General features: G+C 45.4%; 1 protein-coding gene across 25 annotated transcripts in view; it reads right to left on the bottom strand.

Moving 5' to 3' along the window:
* Positions 1-17,710, bottom strand: part of CBLN4 (cerebellin 4 precursor) — a gene marked incomplete at its 5' end in the record, with an annotated part of 575,839 nt that overhangs the window by 460,686 nt on the left and 97,443 nt on the right. For 2 of the 25 annotated variants that reach the window (XR_013824137.1, XR_013824155.1), the window contains one exon: positions 7,584-7,710. The exons of 21 other annotated variants lie outside the window; for them this stretch is intronic. Of the gene's footprint in view, positions 1-7,583; positions 7,711-16,053; positions 16,402-17,710 lie in introns of those variants that run through there. 2 more of the 25 variants (XR_013824157.1, XR_013824158.1) reach the window with 1 other exon arrangement.

The following is a 17,710-nucleotide window of genomic DNA, read 5'->3' as shown; positions in this document are numbered from 1 at the left end:
AAAAGAGTGTAGCTTAATACTTTTCAAATGTATGTTATAGCATAAATAAATGTTATCAAAGTGTTTTTTCAGAGGTAAAACAAACTTGTTTTAAGGACTAGATAGTACTCATTAGAATTACTCTACAGAGTCCCATTAACATCTAAAAAAAATTTTAGATAATGTCATTATTTGAGAATTGATATGGTATCAGAGAATTATAAAATTCTTTTCATCATGCCAAATTTTATCCAATGGGGAGCTGGTCAGTTATAAATTGGTGAATTTAATGTCTTTAACAAGAAATCTATTGAGAGAGATGGTGGCACTATTTTCTGCCTAGAATCCTTTACCCCCTTCCCCCCACCCCTTCCGGGGCAATATCTTTCTCTTACTCTGATAAGCTGCCATCATCCGGTAGACACAGCTCAATCACAGGTCCACCTCCCGCTCACAGGCTGGTCATGTGACTCAGGCTGGCCAATAAGAGCCCTCTGACTTTGAACACAGTGATTGGCCCATGGTAGGGCACATGACCCAAACGGGGCCAATCAGCATCCTTATTCCGGGAAAGAAAAGGGAAGGCTCTCACTCCTGATGAGATTGTGAGCACTGAAGATACTTTAGCCTGGAGCTGCCAATGACCTCCTCTGTTGCCACACAGAATAAGGAGGGTGAAGACAGTTGAGGGTGAAGCCAATTCAGAGAAATGCAGAGCCAAAAGATGGAGAGAATTGAGGTCCCCACAGCAGTTTGAACTTATGGATCCAGCTATATCTGAAGTCAGGACCAATCCCTGGTCTTTCCGATTATTTGAGCCAATAAATTCCCCATGTTGCTGGGGTCACTTTGAACTAGCATCTGTCACTTGCACGCAAAGGAGTACTGACTAATATGCACTTGGTTATCAGCCAACACTGCACCGTTTGTCTAGTGATAAGGATGGTCCATGCTGATCCCCTTACCAGCTTCTCCTGGGTCCTTCTTATGACTAAGGACTAACCATATCAACAGTTGCTACAACCTTGCTCTCATTAGTTTCACGCTCTTACCTACTGAGTTAATGCCACGAATCAATCAATACTTCAAAGGCATTGTTCTGAGGATAACAAGTGCTGTCAATAACGACAGATCTCCTTCAACAGCGATGTCCTAGCAGTGAAGATAAGGCGCAAGAGTGGGCAACAAAGTCGCCACAACCTTGGGCTATGATGTCATTTATTCCTACCTGATTCAGCCTAAGCCCTACTCACTTCAAGGCCTGAGTCACAGCAAACAGTTTAAGAGGATGAATGACTCAAAGCAACATACCACTCAGAATTCCTTCCAACTTAGGAAGCTAGCAAAGCACGGAGGGTTTTGGCGTCAGACGGAACCCGAATTCATAATCCTGCTCTGTCGCGTGCTAGCTGCGTGTCTTTGGGCCAGCCACCAAAGCTCTCTGTGCCTCAGTTCTAACCTGTAAAATGAGGATGGTCATTGTTCCTAAATCAAGGGATCCTCGTAAGGACCCAGGAAGGTACCACAGGGGAGGAACCTGGAACAAGTCCGGACACGGAGAAAGTGCTCAATAAAGGTCAGCATTCATTTTTTTATTTTATTTATTTTTTTTTTTTGGCCACGCCACACGGCTTGCAGGATCCTAGTTCCCCGACCAGGGATTGAACCCGGGCCCCCCACAGTGGAAGTGTGGAGTCCTAGCCACTGGACTGCCAGGGAATTCCCAACGTTAGCATTCAATATCATTTATTCATTCAATAATACTGGATGATCTCTCAGCAGCAAAGCCCGGTGACAGATGAAGCGGAGAATATCAAGTTTCTCAGACATGGGTCCTGACTTCGAATAACTTACTGTCTATTAATAAGAGAGCTAGGACTACTATTTAGGTAGCTATTAATAAAAAAATAATAATGCACTTCTTGTCCTCGGCCCTGGCAATTCAGTGATCAATAAGACAATGATCTTTGCCTTCCTGAAGGGTATGTTTTATTGGAGGAGACCGACAATAAATAAATTGGTATTTAACTTAAAGTTCTGATAAAGACTACGAAGGAGAGTCCCCAGCCTTAGGAGAGCAATAACAGGGAGTTTGAGGTTGGGTGTCTTGATGTGAAAGTGATGTATCGCTCCTCCGGGTACACCAGCAAGACAATGGAAGACAGAAGCAGGAGAGGGAAAGGGCGAGGGCCAAGCAAAGGGCAACCTCCCGCAAGGTCACAAAGTGGGCAGCTTCAGCCTGACCCCGCAGGGGCCACAGGAGTGCAAGTTATGGCTCAGAGTTGTCTCAACCTGAGGCCAGCAAGCCAGGGTTTCACACTCCACGCCATCAGCCCTCAGCAAAGGGCCGCGCTGGGAGACACAAACCTAGACGTTCCTGGGTCTCCTTGGCTGTGGGCAAGGTGGCTCCAGTAGCCCAAAGGAAGTCCTTCAGGGCGGAGTTGCTGGTAGAGGGGTGGAGGGTAGGAGCCCCCGAAGCCTCCGAGCAGTTAGAGAGACCCAGGGGATGTGGGTGGAGCTCCACAGCAACCATTACACAGAGGACCTTAAGCTCGTCAGGAGGGGCCAGCAGGAAAGGCTCCCCTGAAAAAGGGCCATTATAGCCGTGCAGGAGTGGCTCAGCCAGGGCAGGGGCAGCTCGCTTTGAGATTAATTAAGGGATTGTTCAGACAGAACATGTTTGTGGAAGGCAGTGAATCTGCGACCTTGTAGGATGCCATTCCACCGGGCTCTGTCTGCAGCCCTAGCCCTTTCTGCCGGGCCGGGTGGATGGCTGTCACCGGTGTCACACACCCTAACTAGCGATCAAGGGCTGTTCCCAGGAAGTGCCTGACAACCTCAGAGCTAAACGACTCAAACTTTCAGTGGCCTATCCGTTGCTCATCACACATCCTCCCAAACACAGAGCACTCGTTGCCCCCTGCACCCCTTTCTCCTGCAGACCCTTGCCGTTGATCACGCTTGCCTCGCGCATAAGTTCTGAAAGACCTCAACTTTCCCCACCAAGCACGCTCCTAGGCCTACTGAAAAAAATGTGATCCAAGAAACAGGTTTTAAGAGAAATCAGATCTGGATCTATCTACACCAGTACTTGTCAACCGAAGAGGGCTAGGGGCCGGAGTTACTCCTGGCACTAGTGGGTGGAGGCCAGGGGTGCTGCTAAACACCCTACAATGCACAGGACGGCTCCCACAGCAAAGAATGATCTGGCCCCAAACGGCAGCTGTACTGAGGTTGAGAAACCGTGACTGAGAACAATGGCCGAATGTGGGACAAAGGTTGGATCTACAATCTACAACCTCCCCCTTTTTTGCCAAGATCAGTGATGTGACGTGTATAAGGCATGATTTTTTTCAGTGTCAAGAAACGGAAGCTATATTCAAACTACATTAAGGACAAAAGGTTTATTACTCAATAACTGATTGGTCCAGGCATGGCTGATCTGGGGATTCTAATGATGTCATCAGGAATCAGTCTTTCTCTGCCCCCACCCTCTCTCTCTCTCTCTCTCTCTCTCTCTCTCTCTCTCTCTGCCCTCCCCGATTCTCTCTCTCTCCTCCTCTCTCTCTCTGTTCTTTTTTCCTCCCTTTTAGGCTTATATCAAGTAGCCTCTCTATGTGAGAGCTCTAAGGAGTACAGACTTAACGTCTAGCGAAACTGACAACCCCCAGAGGCAGGAGAGCTTCTCTTTTCCAATACTGTAGTTACATCATGATCTAGGACTGGGCTTGATTTCCTAACTGGAGCGACTCAACCATCCCTGAACTAATGGGGATACAGAATTCTCATAGGTCATGCCTGCATCCCATGTTCACATCTGGGGCCAGGGTAGGTAAACCCACCCAGAACCATATACTGAGATGGGTTCTCCAGGGAAATATGGTGTTTTGTGTGTGACTGTGCATTCAATCCTCACATCGACCCTGGAACAAAGATGGTGTATTATACCCACGGTACAGACACAGAATCCCATTCAGAAGGCCACGTGGCGGAGTGGCTGGGCTTGGCAGTGGCAGGAGCCAGAGAGCCACGGTTCAGTTCCCAGCTCGACAACTGACACTGGGCGATCACTTACAATCCCTTCTGTGTTTTGGTTTTCCTGTCTGCATAGGGAAATGGTTTGCTGTGGGAATTAAATGAGTTAATATATATCAAGGGTACTGATCAAGGGTATTGATCAGTCATGCCTGGGACAGACTAAGCACTTAATAAATGTCATGCATCATTTTTGAGAACTAACCCAAGCTACTCATTTTTACAAAAGGAGAAACTGAGGCCTGGAAAGGAAATTTCTCTTCTGACGCGAGGAATGCGGGACAAAAGAGCCCACCTGCCCTGGCCTTGGTGCTCCTTTCACTACACCGTGGACCCATCTGAAGACTTCATTCCCCTCTAAACTTCATCAGCTCCAACAGTTGGAAATACACCCCAGAACCCAGCAACAGTTGATTTATAAAATTTCCATCCACTAGGCGATGCCAGCCTCCCCAAATGAAAAGCCTTCCCAGCCACTACGGGGATTCAGAACCTAACCTTCCTCCGTCGGGGTGCTCATCCTACTTTCATGCCTGCAGAGGGTGAGGAGGCCGGTTTTGAGGTTCACCCACACACTGCTCTGGCTTTCCCGGTAGCTTCCCTGCCTCCTTCTCGGGGTCCCTGGAAATCCATCAGCTTCATGATATGTATTACCTGCTCCTTCCATCTGTGCGTTAGCTACAGAAAGAGAAGCTGTGCGCTCCTTACAGACAGCATGCGAGGCAGAGAGAAGAAAAGGTGATGGCTGTGTTTCCTTAGCGCTGTTTTCCTGGCTGTCTCACAATCAGTGCTCCATAGCAACTCGATAGCATATTATTAACCAAAGAGCTTTTTCAGATAAATACCAGCTACTATAATGACACAGGGCCTAGGTGGAGAGGCAAAGATACATGCTAATTTTAAAATTAAATTGCTCTCTCCCTGCATGTCTAAGAGAACGGAACAAGGATAAGAGGAGGAAGTGACAGGCAGTTAGGATGGAAAAGTCCATCACGTGGGAGGATTCCTGCGGAGCTTAGGGAAAGGCAGCTGAGATCGTGGAGAGAATTAACGCTCGCTGAGCGTTTACCACATGCCAGACATGATGCATTATTTCATTCAGTGCCCATAATGACCCTATGTAAACAGAGATGTCTCCAGGATCCTCACTTTACAGATGAGCAAACTGAGACTGAGAGAGGCCAAGTAACTGGGATAAAATCACATTGGGTGTGAAGGGAGAGGCCAGGATTTGAAAGTAGGCAGGCTGGCTCTGAATCCCATGAACTTGGGCATTTTGCTAAATGGACCCGTGCATAGGAACATGGCATTTCCAGATCTGAAGGTACCTTTCGATTTAATCAGTTACTTGTCTAACGAATATTTACTAGCTGCCAGTTGTTAGCCACTATGAGGTGGGGACCACCAAACCTTCTCTTGCTTCCTTGAAAAACAGGCTTATAATATCGTGGCAGAGGGAAACCAGGCTGGTTCTGAAGGAAAGACTGATACAGGACATCCGCTGGGGGGTCCAGCATTTCCCTTTCTGGTGGCTAAGACCAAATCAACCACAGAACGGTTCAGTGGTTAAGCCATTGAGAGACCTCGGTTTAAATCCCAGTTGCACCTCCCACAAGCTAGGTGCCACTGCAGGAACGTAACACAATCTCGCCAAACATTTTTCCTCTTAGTATAAAATAGAGAAAATAATCATGTCTACTACTTGGGGTTCTCGTAAGGATTAAACAAAGACCTTTTTTTTTTTTTTTTTTTTTTTTTGCGGTACGCGGGCCTCTCACTGTTGTGGCCTCTCCCGTTGCGGAGCACAGGCTCCGGACGCGCAGGCTCAGCGGCAGTGGCTCACGGGCCTAGCCGCTCCGCGGCATGTGGGATCCTCCCGGACCGGGGCACGAACCCGTGTCCCCTGCATCAGCAGGCGGACTCTCAACCACAGCGCCACCAGGGAAGCCCCTAAACAAAGATCTTTATCATTCAGCTCAAGTTCCCAGTTTGCCTGCAGGGGTGAGGCTGCGGGCTGCTCCCCTGCTGCTCGATACTAACAGTCATCGTTCTTCTCATCACCCAAGTGTTCCTGGCCTCAAGAATCCCTGTGGCCACCCACGGAAATCTCATTGTATTGTGCCCTCTGGTGGACCCAGAAACCATCTGCACTGACTGCTCCAGACGGAAGGCTTGAGTAAAGCATGCTGAAGCTCTGTGCACAGTGCCGGCATGTAGCAAGCGTAAGTTGACATTATTTTCATCATGAAAAATCCCAACTGATTTCCTTCTCAGGAGCTTGAGTAAGCTGTGGGTAACACAGACATACTGACTTTCTCCTTACTAAAAACTCCTCCCCCTGATGGGCTGAGATCACCTGTGGTCAAGTCACTTCTGAGTGTCCCGATTCTCCATTAAATACAGTAATTAGTGCGAAGCCTGCCTTGGGCAATAATAGCCAACAAGCGCGCAGCACCGCCCAACGCCAAGCCTTGGGTTAAGCGCGCCGTAAACACAAGCCCATAGAGCCTTCAGCGCATCACCATGAAGCAGATACAGTTACTATTCCCACTTCACATGTGACAACACTGCAGCTCAGAAAGAGCCATCCTTTGTCCCCACCACCCTCCCTGCAGGCAACAGAACTGGGCTTCAAACCCAAGTCTGCTGGCCACAGAGCCCAAGATCACAGGCCTTCTGCTGCGGTCAGAGTCCGTCTGCAGGAGTGAAGGCCCAAGACTGTGTGTCCTTGGCCGATGCCCTCCACTGGCCTTCACAAAGACGGGAACTCACCCCCAAGAATCCCTGAGGCCAGGCCAAAAGCCCCCTAGTAATTGTCGGCACCCTCTAGGTTTCCAAAAGCAGCTACACCCCCAGCTCGAGAGGCGCGCCTCAAACATGTCACCACCTACGATGATTAGCATAACTTGCCCTTTGTTGTAACCCAGAGCCGACACTTTCCTATCTAATTACTGTCTTAGACATTAGACAGTCTGTGAGTTGGAAAGGAGAGAACCCAACCCAATCCTGGGTTAAGAGAAAAAAAAACAAAATCCCATAAATATGTTGACACATACAACTGGAAAGTTCAGGGGCAAAGGCTAATTCCGGCGAGAAGGATCCAGGTCCTCAAATGGTTCAGTGACATCTACTCCTTGACCCCATCTTCCTAGATGCCAGCTTTATTCTCGGGTAAGCTTCTCCTTCCCAATGGCCGAAATGGCACCAAGAGGTGCAGGCAGACACCCCAGCAGCTTACCAATCCCAGGTGGAACTAAACTTTTCATGGTCCGTAGTTTCAGCAGAGATCTCAGACTGTGCTTCACTGGTCCATTGGTGGTGGGCGGGGGGCGGGGGCGGGTGTCACATGCTAACTCCTGCACCAGTGGCTTCCTGAGACGAGGAAGTGCAGTCATTTGATTGGACAGACCTGGGTCATGTGAGCAACCCTGGAGCCTGAGGATGGGAAAGCCCCACCCAAGACAGAGTGGGAGGTTCAGTTCCCCAAGTGGAAATCAAGGAACCGCTAGCACCAATAGAAGCAGCGTGAAATGCCAGGCCAACAAGAGCCTCAGATACCCACTATTTACCTCTCTTTTCTCTGCTCTCCCATCAAAAGGCGCATCGCGTCTGATGCTCTTTCCTCTGACCCAGTTTTCCTGACCTTGTTCCGTGGCTTGAGAAGCAGCACAATACGGTGCAGGAAGCTGTATGACTCTGAGGACAGCTCAGGAGATGGGGGAGGACAGAGAGAGAGAAAGAGAAATGGCTTACTTCTTTTCCCAAAGTTTTGCGGCAGCCTAGAGGTCTCTGGTTTATGGATATACATTAAAGAATCTTTTCATGAGGGCTGTTTTATGTGAGAGTCATTTAAGCAAGGAGGCACTTGGCTTCTCCTTCTAAATGAAAATTTTCAATTAGTCTGAAGAAGTTAATTACACCATCCTTTAATAACCACACTTGTGATTCTGCAAATCCTCTATTAATTGATTCAACCGTCTGCCCCCAAACCAAGAATCAGCAAACAGGTAGAAAAAAGACCAAGAAAGAAGCAGCGGTGGGGGAAAAAAAAAGACAAAGACATGCCGTGCTGTCTGCTGGGCAGGCGAGGTACAGGAAGCAAGTGCAGTAGAGTTATTGAAAATCTCCCGCACTTGGTTGGGGAGAGATTTGGGAGATTCATCCTATAGATCAAATGAGCTTTCGCAGAGGCTGCTTATAGCATAGACGATGCTTCAGGATGCATCTTGCTGCTGCAGCACCTCAAAGAGAAAGTAATTCCACACAGCTTGATCCAGACAATTAAAGAAGAGCTACTGGGTCCACATTCCCCTCCCCAAGGTGTTAGGGAAGATGCTACAAATAGCAGCTTTCTCTGGGGTAGAGATGGCATTAAAGCAGGAGCCAGAACCTAGGAAATGCCAATCCGGGCTTTGAAAAAAATGACTGCTTCCGGTTCAAATCCTGGCTCTGCTACGAGCTGCATGGCCGCGGGTAAAACCTCTTTGACTCAGTTTCCCCACCTATTAAATGGAGAAAATAAGCATCATCTACATTGTAGGGATCTTTTGACAATTAAATGGGCTAATCGTGCATATAAACTGTTGGGCACTGCTTCTTGAACGTGGTAAGGAATTAATAAATACTTATCATATTGGTCAGCTGTTACCCTAATAATGTTGCATAAAAAACCAGGGGCATCCTTCCAAAACTCCGGGGCATCCAACGATAAGCATTTATTTCCTGCACACACACCCGCAGGGGAGCTGGAATTCAGCTGGGCTTGGTTTCAGGGTGCAGGTTGGGCCCAGGTCTACTCCCCATGTCTCTCATCCTCCTTGGCCGGGTAGCTACAGAGGCACATTCTGTTCATGGAGAAATGCAATCACTTAAGGGGCAACGCTAACCTGGGAAGCACATTTCAAGACTCTGCTCACATCTGCTAACTTCCCATTGGCCAAAGAAAGTCACATAGCCAAACCCAAGGGCAGAGGAATGTACTCCACCCATGGAGGTGGAAAGGAAGAAATTATATTTGCCAAATAATTATATGACATAGCATAATCATCTTATTTATATGTGATGAGCACACAAATTATTGTAAAGCAAGCTAAGATATGATGAGTGTGAAATGAGTATTTATTATGGACTAAACTGTGTTCCCCCAAAATTCATTGTGTTGAAGCCCTAACCCCCAATGTAACTGTATTTGGAGATAGGGCCTTTAAAGAGGTGATTATGGGGACTTCCCTGGTGGTCCACTGGGTAAGACTCCACGCTCCCAATGCAGGGGGCCCGGGTTCGATCCCTGGTCGAGGAACTAGATCCCACATGCATGCCACAACTAAGAGTCTGCATGCTGCAACAAGAGTCCACATGCCGCAACTACAGATCCCGTGTGCCGCAACTAAACGTGCCACAACAAAGCTCCCTCGCGCTGCAACTAAGACCCGACGCAGCCAAAATAAATTTTTTTTAAAAAGGGGTGATTACGGTTAAGTAAGGGCATAAGACTAGGGCCCTAATCCAATAGAATTGGTGTCATTATAAGAAGAGGAAGAGAAATCAGGGGGGTGTGTACATACAGAGAAAAAGACCATGTGAGGACACAGCAAGAAGGCAGCCGTCTGCAAGCTAAGGAGAGGCCTCAGGAGAAACCAAGCCTGCTGATGCCTTGATCTTGGAATCCCAGCCTCCAAAACTGTGAGGAAATACATTCCTATTGTTTAATCCACCCAGCCTATGGTATTTTGTTATAGGAGCTGCAGCAGACTAATACAGTGGTACAGAAAATAAATGCTAAAGAAGGAAGAGATTGCTTACAGAGAGAAGAAACCAAATTTCACGGAGAAGACATTTTCTGGCTATAAGACAGGTGGTAATTCAATAGGAGAAGATGGAAGAGAGTTGGGGGGATGACATCCCAGGCGCAAGAGGTGGCCTGAGCCAGAGTTCTAAAGAGGGACAGAAAGACAACAGTTAGCACTTCACTGAACACTTGGTTGCAGGCACTGCGTTAGGCTCTTCACATACAGGCACTTGTTCAATCCTCAGAACAACCCTAAGAAAAGGATGCTAGTAGTATCCTACATTTTAAGGAAGAAGAAGCAGCTTTGCAAAGATAAAGGTTAACATCGAAGGACATCATGCAACAGAAATAAAATATGTCAGCAATTTCTACTCATTGGTGGCCTTTAGCCGAGGTCTAGAAAACAAACCCATGGCCTGAGGATGACGAAGCAAAGTTCTCCTAAGAAATATCAGACACATAGTACAGGAGGAAAGCAAATGTTTCCCCAAGGCAGGAAGAATTGCAGATTAGGAAGGCGAGAAACAGAGAGGAGAGAGGCAGGCTCCATTCAATATAACAAAAATGGCAGGTAAGAGTTATCAGGAACATAGCATGCGTCAGGCACTGTTCAAAGCATTGCATAATGTTTACCATTTAATAATCAATTGACTTAATCTGCACGGTAAACCTATGAGGTAGGTACTAAGTGTTCCCATTCTGCAGATGAGAAAACTGAGCCACACCATGCTGCTAGTGAGCAGCAGAGGCGAGGACTGGAAACCAGGCTATCTGAATGCAGAGGTCATGATCCCAACTCATGCATGTTCTCCTACCTCTTGCTCTGCTGTAATGTCTTTCAGGAAGGAATTCTTCTGCTAAAGAACTGCTTTGATTCTGCCTCTTCTTTATTTACAAAGCAGCAGTGGTCCCCACTGCCCTCAGGACAAAGTCCAAAATCATGACCTCAGCATTCAAGGTCATTGTTCAACCTGTCCTCATTTGCCACTTACAACTTTGATTTCAAAGTGATCTGCTCACCCATATGCAAGCAAACGCCCCAAAATCGTTCCCTACCCGCAGACTGGGTTGGCCTCTCCTCTTTGTCAAGTCCACTCACCCATAACTGTGATGAACGACCAAGGTGGGCTTCAGGGCCAGCCCACCAGGAGTTCCACAACCAGGTCCCGCCTCCAAAGCCATCCAGAGCCGGCTGGCACAGGGCGCCACCTGGTGGCAGGAGCCTGCTCTGGACAAAACAACGCGGGAGGAATCTGGGATTTGGGGCCCAGTTGTTCTGACAAGAATTAGGAATCTCACTGTGAGCCAGCACCCACTTCACCAGCCTGATGCAGGAAAACAGAGCCAGGAGAAGTCCAGTGGCCCTGGGGCCCTCCCTCTGCCTCCCCGCTTCCCGGAATGGGGTAGCTTGAGATGGGGTCACCTGCCTTTTCCACAGACGAGCTGTGCCCCTCCACCTTTCCCCCCTTCCTTAAAAAAGTTAAACCCTTTAGCTCAACCCCACTTGACAACTGAATAGAAGAAAAGAGAGTCAATCAGCAGTTGGGTTATATCAACATTCATTTTCTCAAGGTTCTGTTGTACTATATTATTTGAAATTTTATAATGATCATGGATCTTTCTTGTAATCAGAATAAAACAGCAATTACCATTTTGAAAGTTAAGAAGGAAGGAAACTACACCGTGTTTCTTTTCTGCTTTTACAGGAATGAGTATGGGTGGGTGGGAGATTTTTTAAAACTACATCTTCCATCAGAGTAAATTCACTTACAGTTTTTCCTGAACAGCAATCCATGAGCTAATACATGTTTTAAGCTCTAGTCATCCCTTTTTCCACCTCTGCTTTCTTTTACAAATATTATATTTCCTTGATTTCTCAGGTGGGTAGAGAACTTAACCCTCAACATCCCCATACTAAATAAGTGACCTTAATAAATCGACCTCACACGATACTCCCACCAGAATAGCTAAGATGGACAAGACAGAAATACCAAGGGTTGGTGAGGATTCAAAACACCTGAAACTCTCAAACACGCTGTGTCGGTGGATACAAACCGCTCTGGAAAACTGTCTTTGGCAGTATCCACAGCTGAGCACAGGCCACCTGAGGTCCCAGGAAGTCCACATATGTTCCTCAAAAGATGTGCCCTAGAATGTTCACTGCAGTATTATTCACAATAGCCAAAAACTAAAAACTTCCCGAACGCTCATCAGTAATAGCATAAATCACTGCATGTTCACACAATGGAATATTATAATGCAATGAAAAATATTACAAGTATACTCAATACAAATCAATCTCACAAATAAAATATTGAGAGAGAGAGAAGCCAGACTCACAGAAGTGCATACTGTTTGAGTCCATTAACTTAATGTATTGATCTCTGGATACAGCAGTCAGGGTGGTGGTTACTTTGGGGGGGTGGGAACAGAGGAGGAAGGATCCAGAGTTTTTGGCGTGGCTGGTCACCTTCCGTTTCCTGATATTGGTGCCCCTTACACGGGCGTGTTCAGCATGTGAAAATCTAAGCTGTACACTTATGATTTGGGCACTCTCATTTGTATATTACAGTCCAAAAAGTTTTAAAAAATAGATATAACTCCTATGAAGGATTAGGCTTTAATCAGTATAATTCACTCAGGGCTTTTTTCTCCAATTAATAGTAAAGGAGCAAAAGCAAAGCCCCTGCAGGTTGAAAACAGCTTACAGGTGAAAAGAGAGAAATCAGATTGCCTGTCATATCCACAATCTTACCAAAAACCAGACGCATATTTTATCACCAACAGGTTTCTCAGCAAGAGGAAATATTTCATCCTCCAAAAGGCCAAAGAGTCTTAATCTCTGTGCAGGCCTGTCCTGAGGTCTTTAAAGGTGACTGGTGGTCATTCCTCTGCCTGCCTTTAAGTGAAAGACATTTTCTGGAGACTTAAAAGGACCAACAGAAGGGCATACTGCCATTCGACCTGATTTTGATCTAAGTTTAATCCAAAAAAAAACCATTTATGTACAGGTTGAATTGCTTATAGAACGCGTTTGTCTCTCGAGCGCTGTATGCCCAAGCAGGTAGAAGGAAGCCCAAATGGGCTTCTATAAATCTTAACCACACACTTCCTCCCTGCTACCCAGGATGGCTCTCTAGTCTCCAAACAGGTGGACAGCGACACCTAGTGGAAGCAATGGAGAACTAGCTACCTTTGGTAACTGCCACTAATAAAAATCCTGTGCATGCGTTTACTTTAAATGACGTAATAGGTAAGTTTTTATAAAAAACAAATGAGAGTCACCCACTTAAAAACAGGTAAAGAATTAAGGAAGGAAATGAAAGAATACCATTTTCAAACGGTAAATAAATATATGCAAAAAAATATGCTAAATATGACTAGAAAAGGAAATTAAAACACCAATGAAATACCATTTTCACACACCTGATTGGAAAAATTACTGAAGTTTAATAATCTCAAGAGCTAATGAGAGTGAAGGGTGATCGGGTCCTCCCAGGACTCTCACGGTGCGGGGGGAACAGTAAATTGGTTCTGTATTTAGGAGGGCAATTTGACGTTCTTTTTCAAAATATTAAATGCACATAACCCAACAGTTCTAATTTTCAGACTTAAGCCTAGACAATCACTTTCATTTCTGCACAAGAACATGAGTACAATCTAGGACATATAGTTGTTCCAGAAAGCAAGAAAACATTCAGTGAGTAGTGGGTTCATGTCCAAAGGAAGGGGTGCCCAAAGGCCAAAGTTGAGACAAGTGGGGCATGAAAAAGAATAATGGCTGTAATTGATTGAAACAGAGCAAATATGTAAAAATCCATGAATCCATACTGACACATAAGAAGGGTGCCAACAAAACAAAACAAACTTATCTGCCATCATTGGAGAGAACTATAATACCATCTCCTTACTCTAAAAATTGGTAATTAATGGGAAAGAATGAAGCATTTGGCCTACACTTCCAGTAGGAACTAAAATCCTATAACCCCAGTAAAAGAAAGAAATCTCTTCTTTACAGAAGAATGTCAGTTCATCAATGTAGAATATATGGTAGAATTTGCAAATGAAATTCTGCAACCGCAAAGGAAATACTCGATTGAGACAAGGACCAGCAATTAGGGCAAATGACGGGGAGCTGGACATTTGCCTGGTGCCACCATACACTTCCTCCTGAAGTACTTCAAGATCACTTTCTACTTTCAAGAGGAAATCTGTAACTGTATAATGCAAGGATGTGACTCCCTCAATCTTAAGCCAATAATCAACATTAGCAGCTCATATGGGCGGCGGCGTGGGGCGAGGAGAGCCAGATGTTACGTGTTTTCTGTCATGATGCAATGTGGAGTATACATTTGGTATCCCTACCAATTATTCTTGCCGAAAAGCTTATCCTGAATCTATTCAAGCCTTTAGAAATAACTTCCAGTTTGCAGAAACTTTAGGTGATAGAGAAACAAGTCAAGCATCATCAGAAGGAAGCAATCTCAAAATCCAAAAGGTAAGCCGTTCTATAGGACACTGGTCTTATCTATGTCATTGAGACAAAGTTAAGTGGGTGGCGGATGTCACTATCCTAAATCAAAACAGACTTTAAGGACAAGATATAACAACCAAATGTAAAGTATGATGTAGAATTCTTGATTGGATTCTGATTTGAGACACATTTGGGAGACTAGAGGAGAAATTGCAATGGAACAAGATATCAAGGGGTTATTGTTAAGGTCGTTAGGGGTGATATGGAATTGTGCTCATGTAGGAAAACATCTTCATTTTTTAGAGAGTCACACTGAGATATTTTGGGGTAAAATGCTATGATATCTAATTCACTTTAAATTTGGCCAAAAAATAGGTTAAGCCAATATAGCAAAATATTAACAATTATTAAACATAAGAGAAGTGAGTATAGGTATTCTTTATACCACGCTACTTTTCTGGGTTTGAAATTTATTAAAATAAAAAATAATAATAGAAAACAATAAGATGTACAAGAATGCTCAATGTGACACTGATTATCATAGCAAAAAATCAGAAGCAACCTCAATGTCTTTCAACACCAGAATGGATAAATAACCAAACTTAATAAATAGACTTTACATTGTACTCCCACCAGAATGGCTAAGTTGAAAAAAACAGACTATTTTGTACTATGAAGTACTAGTAAACAGTAAAATGACCAATTTTTTCTACTCTTATGTATACTTATTTTTAAACCGTGTTTATATTTTCTTTTACTCCTCTTCATAGTCCTAGCTTTCGGCACCTTACAGATGCATATATTTACTATGCCTTTATCAGATAAGGCTATCCAGGTCAATGGTTCAAATTCTGAATTTCATGACCTGGAAACATTTCAAAACTTCACCTCCCCAAAAAAGTGGCATAAGGACTGTTGGAAATGGCACAAAACGTTACTTAAACATAAAATGTTATTTACTAACATCACCTTTTCACACAAGAAAGGACATTTTATCACAAAAAGGTACAGATGAATGGATATAATTCCAGAATGAAGCACAGTCCCTTACCCAGAATAAATGTGGATTTATGAAGAATCTCTATGTCCTCTGAACAACCAGTAAAAACTTGGCAATTGACCAAAAAACGAAACTCTGGCGGGTCGGGCTTTTATCAAGTCACCTTGCTTAGGACATGGGGTATTAGAACGTGATGCATTGTGGGGCAGAATCCAGACTTAGGGGTTCTCTCATCTGTTGGAACTGGAGGAAAACTCCATTGCCAAAAAAATTGTTAACAAACAACAATTATACATGACAACCCAAATTCCAAGCCCTCAGTGAGCTGGAATTTACTAGACAAGCTGCATCCAAAAAGTCCCATAACTCAGAGCCTAAGAACCGCCTGAAGTTTCTTCAGAGTCCAAAGGCTCCTGTGTGTCACCTAGTCTGTGTGGTGGGTAGAACCCTGGGCTTTGGACCAACCTGATTTAGATTTGAACTCTACCAGCTACTGACTTGTAGCCTCTAATTTTTACTATCACGGGGGGATCAAATGGAATAATGCAGGTAAACTACTCAGCACAGTACCTCATGTAGCTCATGGGGTGAGCGACAAAAACACCTATTGTTACTGTACTTCCACTCCTGACACCGAATTTCCAAAGTTTATGATTCTTTCCCAACTGGAAAGACAAAGACCTAACCAAGAAGGAGTGCGCAGGGCCGAGCACAGGTTGGCATCACCAAGTACTAGAAAGTTCCACGTAGGACCGACCAGGTCAGGTCCCCACCTACCTGGGGGTAAGTATGGCTGCAGGTGAGGAGGGGAGACCAGCAGAGTCCGCCAGAACCCGGGAAGGAAGAAGGGCTGGGAACAAGTGTCTGGTGCCCCGCACGCGGAACGCAGACCTTCCCCTCATTGAGGCTGGAGCTTCCTCGCCCGGCCGACCCATTTCTTCCTGAGACCCCTGCCACCGAAGCTTCCGGTCTGGCTGAGACTATCAATCATGTTTCCCCGCCCACCTCTGGTGAGTGACGCAAACTACAGCCAATCAGATTCTGTTTCTCCCACTCTTGCGTCAACTGACTGGAGGACAGAAAACAGAGCCAATGTATCGTGACCTGATGGTGTCCTGAACGCCCAGAGCTGCCTGGGTCCCCATCCTGTCCAAAGAAAAAGCCCTACAGAGTTTCCTTTTAGTTTAAGAATGTCCCATAGCCCTCCAGTACATTCCTTTTATGTGTAAGTTAAACAAGATTGATTCAATAGGACAATCAATAAATAGTATTGATTCAATACTATTTGGCCATAAAAAAAGAACGAAATAGGAGCGGCTGGGCCCGTGAGCCATGGCCGCTGGGCCTGCGCGTCCGGAGCCTGTGCTCCGCAACGGGAGAGGCCACAACAGTGAGAGGCCCGCGTACCGCAAAAAAAAATAATAACATAACGCCATTTGCAGCAACTAGAAATTATCATACCAATCTGAAGCAAGTCAGAAAGAGAAAAATAAATACCATATGATACCACTTATATGTGGAATCTAAAATATGGCACGAATGAACGTACCTACAAAACAGAAACTGACTCATAGACACAGAGAACAGACTTGTGGTTGCCAAGGGGGAGGGGGAGTGGGAGGGAGAGGGATGGACGGGGAGTTTGGGGTTAGCAGATGCAAACTATTACGTTTAGAATGGATAAACCACAAGGTCCTACTGTACAGCACAGGGAACTATATTCAATATGCTGTAATAAACCGTAAAGGAAAAGAATATAAAAAAAATGTCTATATGTGTATGACTGAGTCACTTTGCTGTACAGCAGAAATTAACACAACATTTTACATCAACCGCACTTCAATTTAACAAGATTGACTTCCATTTCTTGCAACCCCCAAATTCCAAATGGCATCATTCTCTCCTCTGCCTGTGCTGCAGAGCCAGCCTCCCCACAGCCGCACCTTTCCTGCTTCTCCCAACGCGGGTGTCACATTCAGTGATTTTTTTAACGCATGCCTACAAGGTGCTGAGCCGTGTACCCAGCTGTGGGAGCAGCAGTGGACACTGCAGATGCCCACACAGTGACCAATGCAGACCATGACCAAACAGTGATCCATGCCCTGGGGCGAGCAGTATTGGGGCTCCTGGAGGTGATGGGGCCCCATTCTCCAGACTGTCCCCAACGGCTGGAATGAAAAGTTAGGATACAGCGTGTGACTGCAGAAATGCAAATGGAGTGCTTTTTCCCATCAAGATGTTCCGTTCCTTTTTCTCAGGTTTTTTCCATTAAGAGTCCCTTAAACTACACTTTCATAGGTCTTTTCACTGCAGAGCTTACGAACTCAAATGCCTCCTGGGGCCGGATATTTTATTCAGTCGACAGTCACACTTTGTATATTAAACACACGGGACTATTCTTCCCTTCAATAAAAAAAATGCTCTCTGCCATTTG

This window comes from Stenella coeruleoalba (genome assembly GCF_951394435.1).
Source record: "Stenella coeruleoalba genome assembly, chromosome: 15".
NCBI classification, from domain to species: Eukaryota; Metazoa; Chordata; class Mammalia; order Artiodactyla; family Delphinidae; genus Stenella; species Stenella coeruleoalba.
This window is presented reverse-complemented; position numbering and strand designations above follow the sequence as displayed.